The following is a 23,057-nucleotide window of genomic DNA, read 5'->3' as shown; positions in this document are numbered from 1 at the left end:
AGTATCTCCTGCTAAATCAAAACACTGTTGTCTTGTACCTATATGGTCCTCTGTTTTGTGAGATTGTGAAAATTTTATTAATAATTTTGTTGAATATATTCTCTAAGTCTTTGGCCTGGACTCCTTTCCCATATGGTATACCCATGATCCTGATGGTTGGTAGTTTTAGGGTATCCCATAGTTCCCTCACATTCTATTCACATTATTTTTTAAACACATCAATTCTTTTGACTCCCCATTAATTTCTCTTTTTTGTTCCAAGGGTTAGAGTCCATCATGGTAAGCATGACAGGAACAGGAAACTAGCATTAGGAAGGTGGCTCAGCCAGCTCTGCCCTTTATTTTCTTCTTCTTCTTTAATTAATTAGTTTCATACTCAACGAATACAGTCAATTTGGTACTATTGTTCGGCTCATTCATGTCCTACCCCTGGCCCGTCCTTGTTGAGGTATATGGGTCATGCATTGTGGAGTTAGCCCATAGTTAAGGGTGGGATAAATGTCTCTGCATATCATGACCCAACATGTGGCTCTGACATTCTTTCTGCTCTCTCTTCCACAAAATTTCCCTGAGCCATGTTGGGTTCATTTTTTGTCTGCTTCAGTGATGAGGTGTTGGGGGCCTCTGGGTCTCTGGATCTCTGATTTGGTAGGAGTTGATTTTTCTCTGTGTTGATCTCCTTCACCCTTGTGCTGGTAACTGGTTAAGTCATGTCTTCTGGATATGAGGTTTTGTTCTCTTCATGATCAACTCTATTAGTGAGGAATGCTAGAGCTCTATTTGATTTTTGTTTTCTTTTGTGTTTTTCTGAATCTTGTCCATCTCTTTGGTGAATTCCAATTTCAGGTTAAGGTTTGATTTTCATGATGCTTTCTGGATGCCATTCTTGCATTTGATCATGTCTTCATTAAGCTGGTTATTGAGATCCTCTATTTGATGGCTTACCTTATCTCTCTTTTGAGGTCTCTCTGGTTTTCTTCAATTAACTTAAGCCCAGTGATGAAGGCTATGTGCTTTTCATTTATGTTGGATGTGGTTATAACCACAGATATGCAGGTTATAGAGGTTGAAAGTGCACCAGGAGCTCTGGGCTGTTGGCAGACACAAGAACCTACAGCCTATGATCACAGCCATACCTTCCCTGTGGCACCCAGGAACAGGAGAAATTGCACCTACTCCCAAACTGTACTTCAGTAAGCTGACCCTAATCCAGCTAAGGCAGGCTATGGAGCTAAAATGATACACATGTGGCAGATGCTTCCCAAACCTTCCTATTCTCCCCTTCTGGGGCAGGTGTGTGGTGCCAAAGAGGTAGTAGGAGAACCTATGGGTGGATGAGGGTGGGGAGTGGACAATGAAAAGGCGGAGGCAGGCTTATTGACCAAGCCTGAATGAGCCAGGCTCCACACACTAGGCCTTTAGGAGGGTCCCCAGAGCAGGCTGGTGTGTGGACAACTTTCTGTAGAATGGGACAGAAATACGGGAATGCTAAAACATATATATATGTTGTTGTGATCTGGACAAAGTATCAATAGCCTGTAAACCCATGGGCTGGAGAGATGTCTTAGTGGTTAAGGAACTTGCTTTTAAAGCCAAAGTACCCTTGATTGAGTCCCCAGGACCCATGTAAGTCAGATGCACAAGGTGGCTGGAGTTCATTTGCAGTGGCTGGATGCCCTAGCATGCTTATTCTCATTCTCATTCTCTCTCTCTCTCTCTCTCTCTCTCTCTTTCCCTCCCTCCTCCCTTTCTTTCCATCTCAAATAAATAAATAAAAATAAATTTAAAAAATCAAAACAACAATAAATTTCCATGATCACTTTGATTACCTAGCATGATACCTGTAGTGATTGGATCAGGTGTCCACAATAAAATTATGTGTTCTGAATGCCAGGTCCTCAGCTGGTGGCTGTCTGAGAATTGAAATATTCTGCAGGCAGTGTATTATTGAGGGTGGGCTTATAGGTATTACATTCAGCTTCCTCTTGCTAATGTTTGGAAAACTCTCTTGCTGCTATAGTCTACCTGATGTTGGCCAGAGGGTGATGTCCATGCCATCATATTCACCTGCCATCATGGAGCCTCCCCTCAAGTCTTTGGCCAAACTAAATCCTTTCCCCCGACTAGCTGCTCTCAGTTGGATGTTTGTTCAGCAACTCAAAGCTTACTGCAACAATGTCCAACACAATATACCCTTCTGATCTTTGTCAATGACATGCTAAATGCCCATTGATAATCATGATCTAGTGGCTTGTATAAAAATGTCTGCTAAGCATCTCTCCCAACCCCTATAGGAAATTCAGATCCACCTGTAACTAGACGCAACATTCAGAATCCATGAAAGTATGCTGGCCCTACTGTTAAAACATTTTCTGATGTATACCCCATCATACCATTTCTATACTTGCTATTAATTCTAGTCTTGTTTACTTCCCTCTATAAAAAAAAGAAATCATTTTGCCTGTCCCTGGTCATGTTTAGACCTGATAGCCAGAAAACTCTGACTTATTTGTGTAGTTATCTGTTTCCTATTGCAATGTCCTCCCCCCACTTATTTTAAATTATTTATTTTGTCTGATAAATGTCCCTCCTGATAAAGTTGCATCTGCTTCCACTTAACATACTTCCAGCCAACTTCACGTTCATGAAGATTAGCAAATGTCATGGAACCCAAGTTCATACATTTTACAAAATTATTTGAATAAATTAATGTATTTTTAGAAGTTGGTAGGATTTTTCTCCAGCTCATTGTTATTATTCCTCAAGATTTTTAATTTTTTTTAATTTTTTTGTTTATTATTTTTATTTATTTACTTTAGAGTGACAGAGAGAGAAAGAGGCAGTTAGAGAGAGAGAGCAAATGGGCGCGCCAGGGCCTCCAGCCACTGAGATGAACTCCAGATGTGTGTGCCCCCTTATGCATCTGGCTAACATGGGTCCTGGGGAATCCTTAACATCTTTAAATTGCACTGCCAGACAAAAGATTATTGCTTCTTTTTAAAATTTTTATATAACTAATCACTCATCTCTGAGGGTCATCAGTGAACTGACTGTTCCCTAAAGAGGCAGACCACATTTCCCTGTGACACTATACTAGCTTGCTCTGGGATTGTGCAGGTCAGATCAAACCAAGCTGAAACTTAGAAGGGAGAAAGTATGAATGTCAGTAGTAGGGATTGCTAAACAGACTGTGGAAAATGAGGAAAAGATTAAGGCAAGTTTAGATGACCTCCTTGTGCACTTCAGTCATAAAAGCCCCTGGCTGCTCATAGCCATTCTCTTCTTCACAGAGCACTGAGCCGGGCTGCAATTTAACAACATGGCTGAGTTCTTTCCTTTGGATGGCAGTAGTTTAAGGTTGGATTTGGTAAAAGCCTAGCTAACTAACAGCTACACCTATAATGCTTCAGTTTTTTTTTTTTTTAATTGACTTAAAACCTATGCTTTTGACTATATAAAAAAGAGAAAATGAAAAAGTATTAAATATGAAGTGACAACAAAGTTATATTTTAAACCAAGATTTAATTGTAATTCTTAATAATAAAAATGAAAATATACTCTCTTGTGTTTTCATATCAGATCTATTACTCAGTCAATATTCAGGACTGAAATTATGTATACAGCTATAAATATGCTAGGCAAAGGCATGGTTCTACATACTTCCACGAGTCCACATATCTCTGAGGAAGAACCATGGCTGTTTTCCAGGAGAGGAAGGAGTGTATTACATAGCAGCATTGCCATAGCTAGCAGAGGCTGACAACTGAGATCAGTGCTGGAAGAAAGGTAAATGAAAGACAAACTTCATTTCCCAGTTAATAAAATGCTAATGAATTTGGATTCTGAAGCTGACATTTTCCAAAATTAATTTTTTTAAAAAGGAGTCAGCACAAAAATTAATTGAATATTTTGACTTCTGTAAGAAATGCATGTTTTTCATGAGAATAACATAAGAGTAAATATTAGTTTATCCTGGCTTAAAGGGTTATACAAGTTCCTAATTTATATTTTGGAATTAATTTTCATTCTGAACCATAAGATAAATGACTAAATTGAAAGTGTGTTAATCAGCAATTCATTATTTAATGTGATTTTTAGAAATAAAAAAAAATGTTTAATAAGATTATATTAATGTAACTTGGTATCTTTATAATTTCATTTAAACATCATACATAATTCTTATTTTAGTTTCTTCTGAAAGAAAATTGCAGAGAAGTTAGCTTTTAAACTATTTTCCAAAGTGTGCATTTTATTATAGGAAGCCTTTGTGACTATATATCATTTTAGCAAATAATAACAATGTTCTTTCAACCATGTGATCAAGATTGTATTTTTTTTTTTTTTTTTTTTACTCATGAGCATGAGCCAACAGATTAAATTTGGTGGAAATCATTTTGTTTCTGAATAAAATAGAAAAAAGGAAAGATGAAATGGAGAATAAAATTGCACAAATATTCCCTGTGAATGAGAGATTCACCATCCACATTCTAACTCCAACACTTTCCTCCTGTGACCATGGCTTCTTTTATGTAATGATGGTTTGAGGCCAATATAAATACAATAATAATGAGATTTATCTTCTTTTGACATGGAGGGTGGATAAGGTCAGGGAAAATTCATGTGTCAGGCAGAGGTGTCATTAAGTACGATTCAATGGTGATTTGAGTGTGTTTATCACACCTTTGCCTGGGTAATTCCACAGAGATGAAATAACATGCCTTTCAAAATAAAGTAAAATCCAGATCCTCATTAGCAGAAAGAGCAGTACATTGTTTGACAATGTCACTCATCACACACACTGAGTACTTCAAAGAATCCAGTTTAGAGAAATGTACTGGATAATGATCTTACTTTTTCCCATTGCTAACACATCATTGCTAACAATTTTCAATTGTAAAATGTTTGTTTGGGGTCACTAAAACCTGACTGTATCATTACTTATGGTTTGTTCCACATTCCGTACTTCCATTGGCCTATCTTTTTTTTCAACCTTGAATGATTGGATATGAGTTTCTACACGGAAATGTTATCTTACTGGTGGAGTTAACTTCTGACACTTGACGAGAACCTGACCTATCTGTGTGCTTTCCCCATATATCAGATCTTTAGTAATGCACTAAAAATGAATGCTTCATGAAATATCTAGTAACAATGTTGAAAAGTTAAAAAAAAAAACAAAACTTTCTGATTTAGATTCAAATTATCTATTCACTTTACTAGCATTATGGCCAGAATTATTCCTTTTGGAGTTCTGTCAGAAAGATGGATCTGCCACAGTCCAGGAAAATCATGGAATAATGTAACCACCAGCAAATACTTGAACCTCTGCTCTTGATGATGCTCCCAAAGTAGAAAAGAATACAAATGCAACGGAGAAATTCTCAGGACAAAGATGCCTCCACAAACTCCGCTTCGAGGCTGCCAGCTAGACCTCAGCTTGTCTCCATACTGCAGTTCTTGGGGTTCAAATCCTTCCTCCCAAGCTCTTCAGCTCACTGTGCTGGTGTCCAGTCTGTCATCAGTGCCATTCTAAGTATCTGGTTTTATTTGCATTCCAGGTTGTGTAGTCTTCATCTCATTTATGCACAAACCTTCCTTTTCTGAAGACAATTATGCAGCCTGTGTTCACACATTAGGGAATGAAGATGCAAAATAATAGCTTGAGAGGCCAAAATCAATTTAAAAGGGTTTTGGTATAGACTAAGGTGTTTTGGAAGTAAGGTAATTCCTTATCATGATTTAGATTCCACAATGACAAAGATACAAAGATTATTTTCATTAGAAAACTAGGGCTAGTAAATGTATGACTAAAAGAACACCAAAACCTGTGTGTGATGGTGTAGGCCTAAAACCTCGCTCTCAGGGGACTGAGGTGGGAGACCCATCAGAGCAAGACCAGCCTGGGCTACAGAGGAAGACCTAGTCTCATATGTCCAAGCAAGCAACCACATGGATGAAACAACACTATTGGACTAAAAGAATCAGAATAATAATAACAAACGTTCTCTCAAATACAAGATTGTCTTCATTTGCTCATTGCGGATGCATAACACCGTAAACTAAAGTTCCTAAAAAAGAACTGTATCTGCTGCACTGACTTCCAGCTGCACTGATTTCCAGGAAGGTTAAATGTACTGATAAAGCTCCTGTGATCACAGAGAGATGGAATGTTGTAAGTCAGAGCCAAATAACCTTGGGCTGCCTTTAGCCCCTTTGTAGCCATGTATTGCCCACCTCTGTGTCTGAACTAACATCCTGGTGGCTATCAGTTGATTAGGTTCACCTTTTAGGTTGTACTGGAAGACCAACAGCTTTCACTAACCCAAGGGCTAAGAATGTCATCAGATAGTATCTGAGGCCAACAATGTAGATTTCCCCTCTTTGCTGAAACATGCCCACCTGACAGTCAGCCAATGTATTTGAAAAGTGCCTTGATTTATGACTTTATTTTGTTCTGTAACTATAAAACCTTCGTGAAATTGTTAACATGTTGGAACATAGAGTTGGGGTAACCTAAATCTTGTTCTCAGGCCATGGTCACTCATATTTGGCTCGAGAATAAACTATCTCTTATCCCCTTTCAGGTGACAGCTGTGTCTTTAACATTGACAACACAAAAGACCATTCCTGTTTCTCAGAAAACTCTCTATACAATTCTTTTTTGCAATACATGTTTCTAACTCCAGAGAAGGGAATACTAGAGACCTTAGAAATGCTAGGTAATGTGTTACTGTGTGACTACTGAGCTACACCCCAACCCCATGAGCTTTCCCCACCCTGTTTTTGGTAGACACGTGGTTTCTAGTGCATGTACATGTCTGTACCTCAAGCACATGTGTCTAGAAACCAGAGGAAAACTTCAGGTGTCCTTCTCTCACATAGTGCTCATTCACATATCTTCTTGAGATAACAGTGTCTCCCTAAATTGGGAGCTGCTGGCTTTTAGTGAGGATTTATGAACCTCACCCTTGACAGAATGGAGATACAGGCATGTGTGATCATCCCCAGCTTAAAGTGGGTTCTGAGGATGGGAGCTGGTAGTCTACAGCCCAAGACACCCTCATACTTCAGTTGCAAGTGCAGTTAGCCTATCCTCCCGCTCTGATTGGCAGCACTTACTTAATAAAATTATCTTTGCCAACTTCAACAATGTCCATTTGACCTTAAATGTCAAGATACTAAATGGTGGTGGTGTTATGAATAATAATGTTTGTTTGGCTCTGCAGTCTGTGAAGCCATACTTTTGGCATTATTTGGAACAACCACAACAAAACACATCAAGAAAACTCACTTTTAAGAGCTAAGGAAAAACAAGTTTGCCAAATACGCAGGAGGCCCTGTTTCTAGACAGAAACATAGTTTGATGTACCCTGGACCTCTTAGATCCATTAAGCAACAAGTACCTTTTCTTCTCAAAATTTTAAAATTATGTCTCTGTCACCTGAAATAAAAGTTTCTAATATGCATACACATAGTACTACTTGATGCTTCTCTTTTTATGAAACACTTTATACTTTAAATTCTCTACTCCTTGCAAGTTGATTGGCTTTATTTATATGTATCAGGCTGAAAGTCTGAAAAATTTAAGAGGTTGACCTGTTTTCTCAACCTGAACTGTTATACAATTGAGAAGGAACTTTGTTGTCCTTTGAAAACACTAAAATTTAGGAGAAATTTGCTTGCCTTCACTAACTTATCAATTTATGATTTAAGTTTATCTGGTAGCCATGTTCCATTTTATATTTATGCAGACCATGAAAATTTTGATAGAACACTATTAATCGTGATGATAAAAATTCATTTACTTAAATATATATTTATAAATTCTCACAATTAAATCTTAGATGTGGAAAACTGGTTACTTTTTAATACCCTAACTGCATGAAAACAAGAATACTAGAGCATAAAAGATAAGCCATATGGTAAAATAATTTGTATTTCAATTTTTGTTAAATTCATTATAAATTCTTTCATTTATCATGGCACTCAGAATTAAAATATGTTGTTTTTGCTTCTCTGAGTTTAGAAGAAATTATACAACAAATAATTTGAAAAAGCAGAAGACAGTAGGGCCTCATGTTAAAGCAAAATTATTCTTCTTTTCATAATAATTCAGATTTTTCCTCTTGTAGTCTTTGACCAGCATTTGTAAAACCTACCCATACACTAAAATTATTAGTGAATGGTTGGAAACTGAGGTGAGCAGGCATTTAGCAATTGTTCAGTGGTCTGTAAAATGAATTTCTGATCTCAGTCCAGTCATAAAACCTATCATCACAATTGATGCAAGTCAATGCCTTTTCTATCAGTCTCATCAGGAAAGCCTGAGAATGCCTGAACACAAAAATGCCTCCTATAGAGCCAAAATCTCTAAGTCAAAATTAAAGATCACTCATAAGGGAGTTACTGTCTGTGCTTGATTCATTCTTTCACTGACTGGAAGGCTTTATAGATGACTCTACTTCCTTTAGAAAGATTTACAGTTCCTCTAAAGATGGGGTTGAGTAGAACCATAAAAATATTAGACTCTCTGGAGTGTATGATGAGAATAGGGAACTACTCATGCCATGGGGTAGCAAGGTGGAAGATTATCTCTTGCCCTGACTAGGAAAACAATCCCTGCTTAGAAGTGATCCGAAGGGTACTTTTTAAAAGCTAAAATATTCTTCTAATTTTTTGGAGAGTAAGAGTGAGAGAAAGAGGCGGAGAGAGAATTTTGGCATGCCAGGGCCTCCAACCACTGCAATCAAACTCCAGACACATGTGCCACCTTGTGCATCTGGCTTATGTGGATCCTGGATTATCAAACCTGGGTTCTTTGGCTTTGCAGAAAGAAGCCTTAATCACTAAGCAATCTCCCCAGCCCAAGCTAAACTATTTTTAAAACATTATATATCTATTTGGCCATCCTCAGTGGGGTGTGGTATTCACCATGGGATCATGAAAGCCTCAGTCAGACTTATGTGGTATGGTGGGGGGACTTTGCCTCAGCATATTCTTACCCACTCTGTGGCTTTTGTAGTCCTTCCAACTACTCTTCCACAATGTTCCCTGAAACATGGTGGGGCTGCTGGGAGGTTGACTTAGTGTTAAGCTCTCTGTAGCCTTTGGATTTATGCTTTGATTGGTTTTTTTTTTTTTTTTTTTTTTTTAAATTTTTTATTTATTAACAGACACAGAGAGAAAGACAGATAGAGGAGAGAGAGAGAATGGGCGCGCCAGGGCTTCCAGCCTCTGCAAACGAACTCCAGACGCGTGCGCCCCCTTGTGCATCTGGCTAACGTGGGACCTGGGGAACCGAGCCTCGAACCGGGGTCCTTAGGCTTCACAGGCGAGCGCTTAACCGCTCAGCCATCTCTCCAGCCCCCTTTGATTGGTTTTGATTGATCACCATCACTCTGGAGCTGGATGTCAAACTAGCAGTAAGAGTAGTATTTCATGTCATTGCTTCCTCTGCAATTTCCCCTCTGACCTGGCAGATGTGGTAGAGGTGTCAACTTTCAAGTTGGCCAGTTGACTATCCACTTACCTTATTGATGGATCTTGGTTCTCTTTCACTTTCTCTGTATCTGTAAAATAAAACATATTCTCCAACCAAGAGTGAGACCAGGTTGCCTTAAAAGGGGCATCCAACGTTATTTTAGAGAACTTTTTGGTGTGAAAGCCCCTTCTTCTACTGTAGAGAGCAGTGGTTGGCTTCTCTCTGAAGTCTGATTTTCACTACATGGGATTTTGACTTGGTTTCAAGTATAGATATGAGTTTTCCCAGTGAGTGGGCCTCATGTCCAATCAGAGAATAGTTGCTTGCCTGCAGAGGCTGTGTGCCACTATTGCACAAAGTGTGTATTTGTCTGGTTGGTTGATTTCTTAGTCTGTAGGGTCCCCTGTTTATCCATGCTGCTGGAGACCATTCTTCTCCAATGGCTCCACAGCACTATGAGGTCTAGCCAGGTGGTAGCTAGTTTCCCTTTCATTTCCAGCATTATATTCTAATGCCCTGTGACCACAGCCTGTGGTATCTTCAGCAATAGGTTTTTACCTTTTAGCTCTGAAAAATAACCAAGTGCTTTGGCAAATGGCCTACGTTGTTTTGGAGACCTCATGGGTCTCCCTGGTCATCAGCTCATTTTGTAGTGGAGAAATCCAATTCTGAGCCTGGGATTTACTGGCCAGAGTCCAAAGGGTACTTTTAATATCACAGTGGACCAATGCAATTCTAGAGCTTTAGAAAACTTGAAATCCACATTTATTCAAATGGAATGGTTCCATGCCTTTCTGAAATGACATGACAATATTAGATCAGCAGAATTCTAGATGCCCCTTAGGGCTTTTTTATAAGCCCTAAAATAACTTTTCTACATCAATCAGTGTCACCCACCCCCTTGACAATTCTTAACTTCTGGCCTCTTGGAAACTTATATTATTTCTTCTGTTAAGTTTGGTGTAAGTGCAACTTGACAGAACCCTTAAAATTTTCAAAATGATTCCTATATGACACCCAGTGGAAAAATCTATAGTTTAAGCCAGAATAAGCCCTTGTTTTTATTCTTGAATCACTGAACATTGTGCTCCTTTGATACCTTGAATATTCTTTTTATCTTATGATTTACCAACTAGGTAAAGTAGATATTTTTGCATATTTAAGTTTTATAATGGTCTGATCACAGATATTAGGAAGGTGGAAATTTTGGAGGTAACATTAATCTGCCTAATTACCATTTCTGGAGACAGTAGCTGTAGATAGCAAGATCCAAAGGACTCACAAAATTTTGGTCAGGTCCATGCCCACCAGCTTTCATTGATTGTCAACCTTTTTATGTATTGCTTTTTATATATCTCAGGCATTCAATCTAGAAAAAAATCAATTTATGAGAATTCTCTAAGTAAAGGGGCTAAGTCTTTCAGTCTGGAATATTATATATTTTTCAATTTTATTGATTATTATCAATTTCATAGTAGTCATTTCCTTTTTTTAAGTATTGTATTTTTATTTATTTATTTAACAGACAAAAAGGGGAGAGAGAGAGCGAGAAAGAGAATGGGTGCACCAGAGCTTCCAGCCACTGCAAATGAACTCCAAATGTGTGTGCCCCCTTGTGCATCTAGCTAATGGAGGTCCTGGGCACTAGAACCTGGGTCCTTTGCTTTTCAGCCTTACCTGCTAAGCCATCCCTCCAGCTCTGACAGTCATATTTTCTACCAGGAAGTCATGAATGTATTTTCAAATTGATACTGTTTCCATCAGAGTAATTTATTCAAAGTTATAGTAACAAAACATTTCAATAAGAGAAGAAGAGGAATGCATTCTGTTGATTACATTATTTCATAATATACTAAACCTATTGTGAGAAATGTTGTTCTCCTGTTGCAGTCCGGTTCGCATTGCTGGTAGAAATCACCCAACCAAGAGCAGCTTCTGGGAAAAAGAGGTTTATTTGGCTTACAGGCTCGAGGGGAAGCTCCACGATGGCAGGAGAAAACGATGGCATGAGCAGAGGGTGGACATCACCCCCTGGCCAACAGAAGATGGACCACAGCAAAAGGAGGGTGTGCCAAACACTGGCATGGGGAAACTGGCTATAAAGCCCATAAGCCCGCCCCCAACAATACACACCTTCCAGGAGGCATTAATTCCCAAATCTCCATCAGCTGGGAACCTAGCATTCAGAACACCTAAGTTTATGGGGGACACCTGACTCAAACCACCACATCTCCCAAACCAGAACCCTGAGAAAAATGGGTAATTATGGAATTTCTTTTCCTTCACTCAGTACCTTCATTCACAACTTGTTGCATTCCTACATGCTTTTATTTCAGGATATCCTTAATAAGGCCCAAGCATGTACAGATATTTAGAGTCTGGGGCTGGGGAGGTAGGTTGGTGGTTAAGGTACATTTTATTTCCACGTGCAAATTGTTTGCCCTTTTAATTAGTATAATATTCAATCACACTATTTATAGTGTATTTAACAATCGTACAATTGTTCTGGATAGGAAAGCAAACTCAGTATTCTAAGTCCATGAATAGAACCAGAATCTCTAAGCAATCTGCTTTGCCAACCCAAACTTGGTGGCTTAAACAAATAATCATTTTTTGTGTTCACAACTGAAAGGTAAAATGCCAGTCCCATCTTAGTTGAATAATGTGTTTCTTTACTAAATAGCATCAAATAGAAATATTGAGAGAAATTTAACTTCATTCAGAGCTTTTCTAGAGGGTCCCTACTGGCCTTCTAGTATTTTGTCTAGTATTCTAACTTATCAGTAAGGACTTCTCTCTCTTTACCTCTTTCTCTCCCAGTTTATTTTACATATGGAGGTACATACAGGCCATATAGCATGTTATTGCACTTTAATATGGCAGCTGAGAGAGCCAAGCACAAATGTTGTATGCAATCAAACAGAGCACAGTGAAACTTCTGACACACCATGAAAGTAGAGTATTTGCACTGCTTGCCCTGATTCAAGAAAGTGGGCACATAAACAACACTTCACTGCTTGTAATGTTATAGGGCTGTCTTTTATTCATCACATACCCAGAAATGGGTTGCTGCATGTAGTGATTAAAAATCTTAATGTGTTCAAGCGGGAGGGTCATTAGTGTTCAATCATCCTCATTAAGCTCTGATGGCAATAAGTGAATGCCTCATGATGAACGTGTTGATTAGATTCAGAGGTTCAGAGCAGAGACTTGAGCACTGATCTTCTAACAGAGTAAAGGGCCATGTGAACAAAGACTTATTGACAATAATAACTATTTCCTCATAAACTTTCTGTGGTATAATTTTTTATTATCCATAACACCATAATGCACATTGTAGTACATGAGGCTTAGTGAATCTATCATATGCACAGGCACACCCAAGCCTGTGCATTGAAGTTCCTGGTTGGGAAGCAGCATAATTTGAGATTGAGTCATAAATTAGAGTTTCGTCACTTAGATTTGATCCTAGGGTGCAGTATATTTAATCTACCTGGTCTTTAATTATCTTCATCACAATAATAGCAGAGACTGCTTCCCCAGTGTGAAGTAAGGATAAAACAAAAGGATATATGAATTTCCAGGAACATAGACAGCGGACAGTAATGTCCAGGTCTAAAATTTTGGTTAAGAAGATAATGAAGTTCTTTTATAAAGACACTAATTGTATTACTTGTTTTCTGAGTACATTTATCACATAACAGTGGGATGGAGATGGGACGGAATTAAACAAAATGAGAAGGTTTTCAGATAAAGAAAAACATACAAAACTTTAGAGTAATTGGTAGAATGACCAATTAGAGTGAGATTCCTAAGCTTTGTAAATGTTCTAAGGTTTATAGGAAGTCAATAAGAAAGGTTGAATGTAGGGGGTGGTATGGAGACTCAAATTCCAGGTAGTGTAGAATTCATGCTTGTAATCAGAGAAGAAATGAAGACAATATTTTAATGACACAGCCATTATATGGTCAGAGATTAGGGACTTGAACCTGGGGCCTTTGGCTTCACAGGCAAACAAACACCTTAACTACTAAGCCATCTCTCCAGCCCAGAATTCATATATATATTCTTCAAACTTTATAGATCCTCTATCCAGTAAACTAAGAATACAATAAAATTTGATTTTTTCAAAATTTATTTTCTTTATCAGTTAATCAGTTAATGTTTAAAGTCTCTCTCTGTATATGTGTTTATATATATATATATATATATATATATATATATATATATATATGCATACATATACAGAGAGAGACTTTATATATATATACATGTACATATATACATATACAGAGAGAGAGAGATGTATATATAAGATAGATATCACAATGATGAGATTTTATTGCTCTACTCAACCTCACATCACATGAATATAGCATAGTATAATAAATGCAAACTTCAAAGGCAAACAAACAGAACAACTTCTGTATAATGCCTATGGCAATTCATATTTATTCATGGTATACAGCATTTTGAATTACCAATCACTTTGTGGAAAGATAATTTTCTTTTTTAAATGGATTTCCATTTTCTAAACATGTCCTTTTCCTCATCTTGCTCCAAAATTAGTTCTGCCCTTTAGAAACTCCTGATAAGTAGAATTAATTTGATAAGTAGAATTTAACCAACTTCTTAATAGCATACTTTCTATTATGTACTTAGGTAGAAGGATCTTAAAATAATTTATGCAGACTAACTGAGGCCTTTATGACTCCTCAATAAATACCATGACCTCACTGAAGGAGGGGCCCCTAGAGAGTCAGGGAAAAGGAATAAAAGAGTTACATACATATATACATACATATATATATATATAGAGAGAGAGAGAATATACAATTTTTAAACATCATGATCAAAAATGTTAAACAATTAAGTTTGTAGTAAATTTTTTTGAGCCACTTAAATTTTATTCCTCTTATTTCTTTGTATGATGATGTACATGAAGTATGTGTTTTTCTCTCTTTTTACACCTCTACTTAAACCTCTCATCGTTTTCTGTTGACTATAGACCTGGCTATTTAAGGTGAGTGTTGTGGTCAGATTCATGTTGCTTGGTCCTGCAGTTCACCAGTCACAGCTTGTGAGAGGAAAGGGTTTATTTTTGGCTTAGAGAGTCCACAGGGACACCATAGATGGCAAAGGAAGCTAACTCCTTTTATAGAGCCAAGCACATAGAAATAATTGCAGCAGGCACATATCAACAACAGCAAGCATGAAGCACCAGAACTCAAAACTCTTCTGAACACCTAGAAAAGATATATACAGATCTGCCCCCACATAACCTTGGGGCTGCACTCTAAGATCCACCTCAGTGACACCACTTCCCCCATAGGTCTCTCCCCACTAGAGATTCAAAATTTCAGCCTGAGTCAATGAGGCTATATATGTAGACCATCACACTAAGTAAAAAGAGTGTAGCACTCAAGATATTGTCATAAGCAAGAAATTTCCTCTTTACCAGGATAAAAAAAAAAAAATAGAACCAGGATTTGAGTGAACAAGATCAGTGATATATACATTTATATATATGCTAAATTTTGAGAGACAGTTCCTTAGAATGCAAACTATTCATTTCAGTAGTAATCAGACCAGTTCTGGAAAAATTGAGAACATCATATGCCTTATTGGTATTAATTCTAAAATTATGGCTGAAAGCTCCTGCCAGAACCCAGACACATGCTCTCACCCCAAAGCTGTGTCTTTTTCCTCTGATGATACCATCCCTCTTCCCTAACTCTCAGTCTCTTTATCCTGTGCCTTTCCCATCCCTGTTTCCTAACTCTCTATTTTATTAAGTGAAAATCAGACTAGTAATAGGAATTTTATTATAATGACAATTATGTAGTATGCTGTGTTGTCCCTCATCTGTGACTTCCGATTTTATACTAAATATATTCCTTCCCATAGCTAATCAGACTCTATTTGAAACATCCCAGGACATTGAAAATTAGCTCAAATACTTTCCACACTAAGATACACTAAGATATGTCATTTTCTCTTTAGAAAACTTCTCAGTCTTACAGAAAAGGTCCTGATCCTTAGAGACTTATAGCATTTGTAGATAGCAGAGTCTGTGCCAGCATACACCATGGTCTTCAGAGTGGCTATTTTTTTTTTTTTTAGATATTTTAGTTTTATTTATTTATTTCACAGAGAAAGGGGAGAGAAAGAGAAAGAGAATGGGTGTGCCAAGGCCTCCAGCCACTGCAAATGAACTCCAGACATGTGTGCCACCTAGTGAATCTGGCTAACATGGGTCTTGGGATATCCAACCTGGGTCCTTTGGCTTTGCAGGCAAATGTCTTAACTGCTAAGCCATCCCTCCAGCCCGAGGCTGCCATTTTTAAAAATTCTTTGTTTGTTTCTTTGTTTCCTTCTTTCTTTCTTTTCCTTCCTCCCTCCCTTCCTTTCTTCCCTTCCTTTCTTCCCTTCCCTTCCCTTCCCTTCCCTTCTTCCTTTCTTTTCCTTCCTCCCTCCCTTCCCTTCCCTTCCCTTCCCTTCCCTTCCCTTCCCTTCCCTCCCCTCCCCTCCCCTCCCCTCCCCTCCCCTCCCCTCCCCTCCCCTCCCCTCCCCTCCCCTCCCCTCCCCTCCCCTCCCCTCCCCTCCCCTCCCCTCCCCTCCCCTCCTCTTTCTTTCTTTCTTTCTTTCTTTCTTTCTTTCTTTCTTTCTTTCTTTCTTTCTTTCTTTCTTTCTTTCTTTCTTTCTTTCTTTCTTGATGTCATTCTAGTCCAGACTGACCTGGAACTCACTCTGTAGCACCAGATTCCTGCCAACATTGTTCTTATAATAGCTTCTCAACAGGCCCCAAGAGGGGGAGAGAAAAGGCATCTAAACTTCAGATTCACTGACCTACCAATATGCACATTCATGTTCTATAGCCTAATGATAGACTATGACTGGAGAAGTAACTCTTCTCCAGGATGTTAAATGCTTTGGGGTGATATTCTAAGCAGTAGTGGAGGAAGGCAAAATTAAAATTTTATAATTTCTCTAATTGCACTAGGTTTCTACTGTTGTATTGTCAGTTACTTCAATGTGTAATTTTATAATTCTGTAGAAATATGACACAGATCTTCCTGGGCTAAGTTCCTGGCATCATCGGGGCTTTGTTCTGTATGGAAGGCAGATGGGAAGAATCACATCCCTAGCATTTTCAGGTTCAAGAGCAGATACTAGCTCTCACCTCTTCCCCCTTTCTTACTTACATCTTCAAAGTCAGTGATCTCACTGCTTTCTTTCTGCTCAGTATCTTGTGGTCGTGTCTCCTCCTGATTGAATACAGTTGGGGAATATCTGCACTTTGAAAAGGCCTGTTTGATTGGCTTCGTTGGGATTACAAATGATTTTGTTCATCTCTAGGTCCTTAGGTAACTCATAAAAATTATAAAGCCTTGGAAAATTTATGGATTATGCCCAAATTTTTGTGAGCTATTATTCTGCCTACCAAACCCGTTTCATGCTTTTCATATAGTTTTGAAGTTCATAAGAATCACTTAGAGATTCCCTTGAACTCTCTTCTTAATGCAGAGTCCCTCATCTCTAAGAAATAGCCACAAGCCTCAATGAACTGCCAATTGAGTTATTACCACAGGGATTCATTGGAGCCCTGTGACAAACATCTCACACATGCTATTTATCTACCCATCTGCATTAGTCAGGATTCTTTAGAGACAAAGAACCAATAGAATGAGTATATAAAAAGGGGAGATTTATTAAGTTGGCTTATAAAAAATGGCATGGGCAGTTCCACCACAGCTGTCCACAGATGGAAAATGGAAGAATCTGGCAGCTGCTTGGTCCACAAGAGGAGATTCAGGATAGAGTCATAGACCCAGATAGCTGAGCTGTACATGAGGCCAAACGAACTGCGGAAGCTCACAAGCAACCAAGAAAGGAAGACAGGCCAAACACAAGCACCATGTTGCACAGGCTGAAACATTCTCAGCAGAAGGGCAGCCGATTCCAGAAGATGATCTTCCTGCTTCCTTTTCCTGCCTGGAAAAGTCCTCACAGACCTGCCCATGAGGTGCCTCTTGCATTCAATCCTAGTGTTGTCAAGTTGACAAGTTTTTGTTTTTGCTTTTTTTTTTAAATTTTTTTTTGTTCATTTTTATTTATTTATTTGAGAGTGACAGAAAGAGAAAGAGAGAGAGAGAGAGAGAGAGAGAGAGGGAGAGAGAATGGGCACGCCAGGGCTTCCAGCCACTGCAAACGAACTCCAGATGCATGTGCCCCCTTGTGCATCTGGCTAACATGGGTCCTGGAGAATCAAGCCTTGAACTGGGGTCCTTAGGCTTCACAGGCAAGCACTTAACTGCTAAGCCATCTCTCCAACCCACAACATGTTTTTTTAAAAAATATTTATTTATTTATTTATTTGAGAGTGAGAGAGAGAGAGAGAGGGAGAATGGATGTGCAAGGGCCTCCAGCCACTGCAAACCAACTCCAGGTGTGTGGGCCCCCTTGTGCATCTGGCTAATGTGGGTACTGGGGAACCAAGCCATGAACTGGGGTCTTTAAGTTTCACTGGCAAGTGCTTAACAACTAAGCCATCTCTCTCCAGCCCTTGACAACAATCTTAACCATCATCACAAGGTCTTTTACAGAGAGTTAAATAAGAGGCAAAAGTTACCGCTTGTCTCCAAGTACACCTTAATTTTCTTGAACCCTTAAGATCTAGTTAGAATGAAAGGGCACAGCCTCCATGACATTAAAATGCTGGGAAGGTAAAAGGCTGATGCAAGTTAGGGTGATTTATACACACAGAGGCTGTTCCATCATCTTAAGCAATATTAGGCATGGAAGTGTAGGTATGGAGTCTTTCTTTGGTTTCCATGTGATATGATAACTGTTAAAAGCATATGATTCTGGCTCAGAGAATTCACTGAGGGAAGAAAGGAAGAAAATACACAAGGAAACTGGATCAGAAATCATTAGGTATAGCAGAGCAGTTGTGAACATAGGTTTAGGTATTAATAGTAAACTGAAGACAGCCGTGCCCTGCCTGAAAGATGCATGAGAAACAAAGCAGAGTAAAGCACGACTCTTCAAATGTGCGTGGACTAATGAGACCCAGTCCATAGATGGAGGATAAAAGAGATGGTTGTTCTTCCCGGCCATAATTCAATTATTATTTCAATATTATTATCAGGCAGAGAATATTATGCATCTTACGATTGATTGCCATTGTGTGAGCCTGCTGTAGCGGATGGGAAAGTTTGAGGTTAGTTTATAACCCAGTGGTCTAAACAGAGGATGAGGAGGAAGTAAAGAGGATGGGAAAATAGGTAGTATGGGCGGAAAAAAAAGGAGCACAAAAGATTTGAGAAGAGAGAAGGGTCCACTGGTGAACTATGCTCTGACTTTAGAAGCAAATTTGGAGCTGCTTACTCTGACCATTTGAGGGCTTCAATGTGTGATAACAGCTTGCTATGGGGAATTGTGAAGATCAAATATAAATTGGAGCCTGAAAATGAGAAAGTGATGACAGTAATGGTGATGGGTTCAAAGAAACAAGCACAATGCACTTGTAAGGTTTTCTTTGGAAATTCAGTAAAAACAGTGGTCATTAAACCTGTCTCTTCATTCTCTATATTCATCTTTTCCTTAGATATGTGACAGTTTTACTTAAGCTAAACTATACCTTTCGTTAGAGTGAAGCATCTTACTCATTGTGAGTATGGCCTCAGAATTTACCTGCTTAAAGCCCTCAACATAAACAATTGAGTTTAATTGCTGATAGAAGACTGTTAGGAGGTTTCATTTGGAAAATAGATGGAAGATGTCAAGAATATCTTGGTTTATATCATCAATCCTATGTTTTTCAAATTATTTCTGAGAATATCACAAACTCTTGTTTGTCCAATCTCCAAGTTCAAGTGCCTTTCTAGAAGTAAGAAGACAAATATTGCTATATTTCGCCTGGTGAAAGAAGAAAAAAGAAGCATGTTGTTTGAAACAGAAAAATAGCTCACTAAAGTTACTTTATATTTCAGATTATAAAATTTCACACATATCTGTAATTTTTAAACAGAAGCTGGATACTTAAATTTTAATTGAAAGCTTGATTTTAAGGCCATTAATGGGAAAATTTGGGTTACAACTAGGTAATTTAATAGAATTAACAGAATGAGACCCATCCATTGAGAGCCCACCTGTGTCAAGAGCTTGTTAATCAATTTACACATATTATTGTATTTAATACCCCATGTGTCTTTTCTATGTAAGTAAGTATAAATAACTCTAATTTTTACAAATGAGTGGAAGTAAAGTAGGGTAGTTTATTAACTTTCCTGAGACCACTAAGATAGTTTGGAGCAAAATATTTAATGGACTCCATGGTTCTTATATCCATGGCAACAAAATATCTAGACTGAGTAATGAATTTCTCTAAAATACCTAACAGGCTCTTTACTCCCTACAGTGATCTTCAATTATAACAAGACTGTAAAGGCATGAGCCATATTGTCTGTTATACAAATTGGGATACAGAAATTCTGAAAGGTCATGTCCATGTGCTCCTGGGGATCCCTATTAAATGGTTTAAAATAGGATTTTGATGGTTAAGATGTTGTCAACTTGATTTGTTTAGTAATCCACAAACATTCCTTTTGGGTAGGTCTCTAAGGTTGCTTCCAGGAAAGATTAACTGAAGGAGGAAGGCCTTCCTCCAAGGGGAGCCCTTCCCCCAGAGTGTGTGGCCCCTCTCAAAGGGGGACTTAATATAAGGAAGCTGCTTAAAATAAAATATTTTAATCCTAAAATTTGAACTAAAAATATTTGCATTGCAAACTTCAATGTATGGGCAATAATGGGTTAGTTCATAACAACTTAAATTTCTTTCTTTATTGTTTACATCTTAGAGAGAGTGAAAGAGAGCAAGAGAGAGAATTGGTGTTCCAGGGCCTCAGCCACTGTAATCAAACTCCAGACACTTGCGCCACATAGTGGGCATGTGCCACCTTGTGCTTGCCTCACCTTTGTGCATGCCTCACCTTTGTGCATCTGACTAATGTGGGATCTGGAACTTTAAGTAGTAGCAGGCAAGCACCTTAACTTCTAAATTATCTCTCCATCTTGACCACTTAAATTTCTAATCCAGCTATATTTTATTTGCGTCCTCTTTATATTTAACCTATCAATTCCAACTAGACTCTTAGCAAAATTAGCTAATCTATGTTAAAATGTCTTTGTCCTGGACATTTATACTATATAGCTCATATGTAATATAGCATATATATGTGATTTTAGGGAATTAGTCAATATGACATTCACAACATTAATTACAATGTACAATATATAATTTCAATACTCTTTCCAGTTTCTTCACTAGTCCCATGTAATTTAATGTCACCTTTGTGCTGGAGGAGATGTCACTGGGGGCAGATCTTGTAGCTCATCCCTACTGGATGTGTAGACAGACAAGGTCACCTGGATTCAATAAGCCTAAAATAAACCTTTTCTTGCTATAAGCTGTTTCTGGTGGGGTGTTTGTAACAAAAATGAGAAATAACTGCAACAACATTTAACCCTACTCTCCATTTTATATTACTGGATTTTAGACTCATCTTTTCATCCAAATGCAAGGATGCTTACACTAAGAAATCTACATTAAAACATTGGAAACATATTCACAGATCCTTAGTTTCCTAGACTTTTAAATAAATTGACATTTCTTTGCAAGTAAATTTCACAGGGATTACAATTATTCTACCACCTCATTTAATTTACATGTAGCTGCAAATTGCTTGTCATCCTCAAGGAAATATTTTTTTTCTGACAATCTTTATATCCAACTAAAATGTCATCAACCCCTCAAAAATCAATCTCCATCAACAGCATCCTCATTCCTGAGTAAATAAGATAAATATATATTCCCCTTTGCTATCCCTTCATAGACATTGGCATTTGAGGGATGTATTCCCTTCAGAAACTATAATAAAAATAGCTAATATACTGAATTTTAATTACTTTACAGATGTTCTTATTTTATATGCAAATAATTATTATTACTATTACAACTGTATTAAGTAGATATCATATTATCTGTATTTTAAAGATGGACAAACTGAGGCACATAGAAACTAAGCCATTTTCCAACATTTATTATTCAGATGAATTGTTGAATATAAATTTTAAGTCAATTTAGTAATGTAGAAATTAATACTTAAGTTTCAAGTGGAAAATTACTGGATCATAAAACACATTGGAATTTTGAATCTTCTGAAATGGGTGAGGAATAAATGAGTGAGACCTCACTTTTTCTCACATGAATGTTTTGAGGTTCAAATAAAATTTATTTGACAGCATATTTTAAACTTCAACATGTTTTGCTAAGATAAGTAGAATTTAAAATAAAAGATCCTTTCATCAAAGTCATTCTTCATGTTTTGAAATGTCATTATCAACTTCAGTGTTTTTGTTCTACTTGTTTTTAATCTAAGCTGATTTGAACATTTTGAATAAAATTGCTTGGAGGTATGTACTGTAATTTGAAAACACTATTAGTTGTTTCCTTTTTATTACCCTGTGAATATCTACATATTTCTGAAAAATGTTGAAATACCAAGGTAAGAAATTGTTAAAATAGATAAAGAAAACTCAAAGCAATATGAAAAGAAATAAAAAGGTGCCTGTGAAGGTAATATAGTTGTCATTATTATATGCTAACTGCAGTTGTAAATTTCAAACCTCATGACAATCTAAAGTTATCATTCATTTTATGAGATTGAGGGAAGTTAGTACTTTTAGGGGATACAAACAGTTCCAAAGTACTAATTTCCAAAATGAATTTGTCATGTGTCCTCTATTCTATGAATATTGATTTGCAAAATATCTTCTATTTTCTTATTGTAAAGGGAATTATACACTGGTATGTAATGCTCAAAAGCCAGTAATTTACAATCATGACTAGAATGAAGAAAGTAATAAGTGGGAGAGAGGACAAAAGTTAGCTCTCTTGTCACCTGGCTTATCACAAGGCTTAATTCAGAATACATAGTGACATTGGGCATAACATGTTCATTATATTCATCCATTCACAACTCTTACACCTTTAATGTAACACAAAATTATGTCCATTTCATAGCAGTAGAAGATTGATAGGTATTAATCATGGACAAATTAAAGAATTATGTCCAACTATACATATGTATGGGAATGTAGATGGTAAAGATAGGTGATATAAAAGTTAGATAGATGATAGATGATACATAAAATATTGATGCTAATAGGAATTAATGACCAAATGAAGTTATATTCCTTAAGCATATAAAAATATCATGTCATTGAGATTATTTTCCATTATGAGTGAGAAAAACATATGACAAGGTAGGAATGAGTTGTTGTGGCTCTTCATTCCATCATGATGGGAAGGGTTTTACAGAACAGAGTAGTTCACATTGTGGTAGTGAGGAAGCAGAGAGTGACTGTCTATCATAGCATCCTTTCTCCCTCTTCTACATTTTATTCTAGCTGAGCTTCCAGCTTCTGTCATGGTGTCACTCAAAATTTAAGGCATTCAGGGCAATTCTTTCTGACTTAATAAATTTCTCTGGACACACTCTCATATACCCAG

This window comes from Jaculus jaculus, chromosome 3, assembly GCF_020740685.1.
Source record: "Jaculus jaculus isolate mJacJac1 chromosome 3, mJacJac1.mat.Y.cur, whole genome shotgun sequence".
NCBI classification, from domain to species: domain Eukaryota; kingdom Metazoa; phylum Chordata; class Mammalia; order Rodentia; family Dipodidae; genus Jaculus; species Jaculus jaculus.
The sequence above is the reverse complement of the archived record's forward strand: the minus strand, read 5'-3'. Positions refer to the sequence as shown.